Raw genomic sequence first — 5,743 nt, forward strand, 5'->3', positions numbered from 1 at the left:
GTCTTCGTGCAGGAGGGGCTGCCCGTGCGGCTCATGGGCATCCACTTCATCAACTCGGTCCCTTTGGTGCAGCACATCGTGAACCTGGTCAAGCCCCTCATGAAGAAGGAGCTCATCGAAATAGTACGTAGTCGTGGGGGTGTTCACTCCCGTAATACCCCGTACACCCCACCTGGGTATTACGCGGTATTACTTGTAATGTAATACCGAAAAATAACAAAATTGCAATAAAGTGGCAAAATTTTGCGTGTAATACCGCCGTAATACCCGGTAATACCTCGTAATTTGGTGTAATACCGAGTACTCTGTACAAGTTTTATGGTAGTGAATACCCCTACGTAGTAGACGATAAGCTGCGACAATGCAACGCAATAAAGGGGTCGTTCCCATACTACGTGACTTTTTTTTTGGGGGGGGGGGGTACAAATATTATGGGGCTCCCAAGAGGATCAGGAACATCATTGGAGTCCGTAGACACCCCATATTATTTGCATCCCGGGGTAAAAGAAATATCATGGTGTCTCTATGGATCCCAAGTATTAGAACGACCCCTAATCGGAAGTCACCCGACCACCTACAACTTCTTGCCATGTTCAGTTCCACGTGCACACCATCGAGGATATGCCCAAGTTCTACGAGAGATACGTGTCGCAGACCTCCATGCCCGAGGAGTACGGCGGCAAGGGCAAGTCATGCCCCGCTATGCACGGTGAGTACTTGTCTGTCTGTCTCTCTCTCTCTCTCTCTCTCTCTCTCTCTCTCTCCCCCCACTCCTCTCCGACTGCCCAGGACGAGGTGATGGAGCCGGAGCCGCGCGGTCCCTCCCGTGTTGCAGCTGAGGTGCGGCGGCGCATCGAGGACCACAAGGAGTACTTGCACACGCTGGACGCGCTCCTGGTGGACGAGACGAAGCGGGCGGGCAAGTCCAAGAACTCGTCGGACGTGTTCGGCATCCAGGGCTCATTCAAGAAGCTCGACCTGGACTGACGCGCCGCTCGGCAGTAAGAATAACGATAATGTCGGAAATGATGAATAATTGTGCATGACGACAGGTTGTTGTAAGTATGTAAAAAGAAAAGCCACGAAATAAACATAATCCGGCCGGTGATGATGACTCGGTCGGCCGTGAATAAATAAAAGTACTGAAAATAGTATTTCCTGCTCAGGTGTAAGAGCCCCTTTCCCCCCTTTTCTCCCTGTCGCGAATACTCCCCGCGCCAGCATGGGTCAGCGTCACTTTGGCCCGCGGCCGCTAGAGGGCGCTGGCGCTGCTATAGAGGCAGCAGACAGTCCGGGGGATGGGGATCCAGACCCAGACTGTACCGAGCAAACGTCTCTCGTGACGGTCAGTGTCGGGGGATTTAAAACAGCCTCCAGGGGGTTAGCCGGAGCACACGAGGACGGGTCCGTCGCGATAGCGATCAAAACTTTTAATCGGTTCAAATGGCCTGCAGAGGGACGACACGGCCATCTGGCCCGAGCGCAGCGCTTGGCAGCGCTATCTGATGGTGTGGTGGCTGGGCGAGGCCGCGTTCAGTTGGGGTGCGAGAGAGACAGGTGCTCGGCTCGCCCCGAGGGGTGGGTGCTTCTCTATAAATTCAAGCGTACACCGATTTTTCTGTTTTTGTCTTGTCTTGATTTTCGAGGTTAATTTTTCCTTGATTTTTGTTTTTGTATATTGATTTTAAGGATGGACACTAATGGTTTCTGATAGTTGAGTATCCCTTGGGCCACCCTCACGCGCCATAAGAGAAGTTGTAACTTTTCTCTCACTCACTCCTCCGCAAGCGGGGAGGGCGCCAGTGTAGCGCCCCGAGGTAGGCCGCCCGCTCCGGACGGCTGTCGTCGGGTTGCCTACCCAGCACTCCGCAGGGGCTCGCCCCGCGCCCGGAAGCACGCGGGGGAGCGGAGGGGCGCACAGGCAAGCGGAGGTTAGGTTGGCTCCATTTTGGGACGGGTCTGATAGGATTAGCGGACAATAGCCAGCTGCCCTCCCTCTCGGGGCGGGGCTCCGCTCAGCTTTGTGGAGGCGATACACTCCGGGCGCCGAGCTATGAGCCCCAATCCTCCTCCTCCGCGTGCTCTCGCAAAAATAACCGAAATTATCGTTAACTGAAACGAATCCCCCCATATAAGACTTTTGTTCTCCCCCCCCCCCCCCCCATTTTCTACTCGCATCTCTGTGCTCCCCCCGCCCGTCGGATCCTCCCCGGTTCGCCGCGCCGCTTGGGCTGCGGTTTAGAGAGGTTTCACCGGGGGACGTCTGAAAGCTTCTCCTAATGTCGTTTCGTTTCGCTGAAAGCGGCTCTGAGAGGCACACGTGCGGGCGCCGCGCGCAGCAGCGCCGAGCAGCGCAGCTACACCGCCGCGCCCGGGAAATGTATACGCCTCGAGATTTGGAGGCAGAGGAGGAGGAGGAGGCGGCGCTGACGGCTCAGCCCACACGCGCACACGTTTGCATTTTTATTTTTGCCGAGGGTTTCCCAACCTCAAGCCAGACGCGAGCAGGCACACACAGTAAACTTTATATAAACACGTTCCCGTTGGTAGACTATTATTTCTTTATCGCCTTTTAATGACAACTGTTGGCATTTCTTATTTTTTTTAAATGCTAACAAACATGATCTGGAGACGCAGGCTTGTTGTCCGTGAAGCCGCCGAGATGAGCGCTTAGCAAAAGGTGGCGGAGTTTGTACGGCGTGTAACTTCCTTGTTATAGTCGTCGTTGCAGTTTGCTGTCTGTGAAGTGAGACCATTACGGGATGGTTTGCGAACAATTCGCTCTCCCCCACCATCCGGAAAGCAAAGAAGAAGGCGTGAGAGGAGGGCTGTTGAGGGCGGTGCGCGGCGGGGCGTGGTGGGGCGTGGCGCCGCCATCTTGGAGGTGCCGCCGCCCCTGGGTCGCGCCGAGCCCGGTCCGGACGGACTCAAAGTGCCGCGCAAAGTGTTTTATTTATATCAGACGGGCGTCCGGCCCGGGGCGGGCGGGGCGGGGCGAGCCGGGGCTCTCACGCGCACAAGCAGGCGCACACTTTCCTATTTTTCGTTTTACAAAGAAAGAGCTTTGCCCCGGCGGGGCGCGCGCTGAGCTGTGAGGTCGCAGCGCCCCGCCCTTCTCCTCTGGCAAGCTGCTGGCGCCGCGGCGCCGGCCATCGCTGGGGCGTCTTTACGAGGGGGAGGGAGTTGGCAGCGAGCTGAGCAGCCAGCGCGGCCAGCGCAGCCAGCCACCGGACCCACACGCTCGAGCCCCTTTAGGGGTAGTCCCAAAACTACGTGACTTAGGGGGGGGGGGGAAATACAAATATTACGGGGTCCCCAAAGGATAAGGAACATTGGAACCTATTATGGGGTTTAACGGGCTTCAATAGTGGTCCTGACCCTTTAGAGCCCCATAATATTTTCACCCCCCCCCCTACAAATCACGTAGTACTGCAACGACCCCTTCGGGGTTGTGGGGGCCGCAAGCGCTTTGCACTACTGCACCCCTCGACGACAGACGTTTATCTCGGCGACATCACGGTGTGGTTTAGCGCGGCACAACAGAGGTATCGGGTTGCGCGCAGGGGGGTTGTGGAGCATCGCGTTTGTTATTTAAAAAGCTTTTTACACGGCTCCGTCCCGGGAGTCGGACTGGCCAACGGATTGTGCCCCGGAGCCGGCTGTCGCAGCTTTTTTAAGTTCAACGTGAAGACAAATTAGAGACGGTTTCAGTGACAAAATTCAAGCGGTTTTACAGTGAGTAATTATAGTAAATTAAAAAATAAGAGCTCTGAAACGTGGGTAAAAATTTACGCCTGTGGTTTTGACACTGTAGAAAAGGGTTTCACGTGAAAATTTCTAATGACAAATGTAGTTAATTACAAATTTATGCACATTGAATGGGAACGAGATTTGTTTTAGACTATACCACACCGATTTAGTTCTTCGCGGCGCGCAAAATTTAAGACTGCGTTTATAAATGTACAACCTCGTGTACAACGTTCTCTGCTAAACCAGATGATTTTTTTAAAGGCGCAAAATCGCTGAGATGATAATCTTTTCGCTGTGAACGCTGATGATCTCTGATTATGCTTATAGTGCTACGACTCACCTCCCGTTTTTTTCCCCTGTATATTTCGTGCAGCGTCAAAGCAAGTGTAGGGGTGACAAGCTGCCGGCACGATGCGAGAGGAGGTGTCATAATCATACGAAACAGATTATTCCCTGATCTATAATTCAGACGGGCGAGGGGCTGCCGAAAGAGAGGGGAGGGAAGGAGGAAAATACTTCTCTGCATAGCGTTTGAAAATCTGGCTTACAGGGATTATTTCTTCAACAATTTTCTATTCCTTACTCTTGTATGCATGCTACATTAGCACACAAAAAAATGTAAGATGTCAGAACAGCAGCTTCTTATGAAAAAACATAAAGCAATTAAGGAGAAAAACTATAAAAATAAGGCAACTTTTTACGATTGAGAAAACGTGATATGACGAAATAGAAGGAATAGACGATAGCGAAGTGATAGCGATGGGGAAGGAGAGGAGAGGAAGAAAGATTGGGGAAGGAGAGAGAGAGAGAGAGAAAATGAGAGAGAGAGAGAGAGAGAGAGAGAGAGAGAGAGAGAGAGAGAGAGAGAGAGAGAGAGAAATAAATTGAAATTGAAATAAATTTTATTGAGGTCCGTATAAAAGGACTTTAAGTCCCGCTCGAATACAGACCTGCTCTGCTCACATTCTATCATAGTTAACAACAATGACTATGTACACAGACAAAGAGAAATAAAATTAATTACATATTGGCAAACAAAGCATTAAAGACATAATTTCTGACAGTGCATTGCGACTTATTTAACATTTCATACAGTTTAAAGTTGTTCCAGTACTTTGTTGACATCGCATGAAAAGAATGACGGTAATATTCCAGGCGAAGACTAGGTATTTGGATGGTGAGTTTATTAGACCTAGTTACTCTGACATTGACAGTAGAGTTGAAGACATATTTATGATACAGATATAGAGGTTGTTTTTGTTTAACAATTTTAAACATCACCCAGGTAGCAAAACATAGAAAACTGCATTCGAACCGCATTATATGTCCCATCTTAAACGCGCATTTAAGTGCATATTAGGCGCCTACACACGGTTTAGGCGCGGTTTAGATTGGACACGAAATGCACATTTTATGCAGCTCTGCTACCTGGGCAGCGTGGCAATTGCTAGTGTTCTTCTTTCAGCCACTTTCAGAATTCCTAGATCTCTATAGTGAGGCGTTACATGCTCACACATTCTAGCTCCGGTGACAAACCTGATACAGGCATTTTGCAATTTCTGTAGTTTTTGGTTATTTAAAACAGACATGTTGGAGAAAACAGCAGCAGCATAATCAATGTGAGGAAAAATCAGTGTGTTAACAAGCAGTTTCCGAATCTTCAGTGGTATGAAGGAGAAATTCCTCTTTAACTGAGCCAGTGTGCCAAATACCTTCTGTGCCACACTTGTACAGTGCTCATTCCAACTTAGAGTTGGTTCTAAAATGATACCTAAGTTTTTAACAGATGTGGAGTAAGGTATGACACAATCATTAAGGTGACACAGGACTGAAACTTAAGAATTTGGGCAAAAAAAACAGCTATTTCAAGTTTAAAATAGAGATGCGCATTAAATCAAAAAAACGCTCTCCAAAGCAATTTAAGTTAGATCATTGCGGTTCTTTTGAGGTATAGTAAGCCTTTAGTTAAACGGAACTGTGTGCGCAAGAAGCT

The 5,743-nt window shown here is 49.9% G+C and overlaps 1 protein-coding gene across 1 annotated transcript in view; it reads right to left on the reverse strand.

Annotated features, from left to right (window-relative positions):
- The window catches only part of LOC113213817 (uncharacterized), a 19,919-nt gene that overhangs the window by 13,297 nt on the left and 879 nt on the right, over positions 1 to 5,743 (reverse strand). The gene's annotated exons all lie outside the window — the stretch shown is intronic.

Source organism: Frankliniella occidentalis, unplaced genomic scaffold, assembly GCF_000697945.3.
Source record: "Frankliniella occidentalis isolate FOCC.00 unplaced genomic scaffold, Focc_3.1 Scaffold26, whole genome shotgun sequence".
Lineage (NCBI taxonomy): Eukaryota > Metazoa > Arthropoda > Insecta > Thysanoptera > Thripidae > Frankliniella > Frankliniella occidentalis.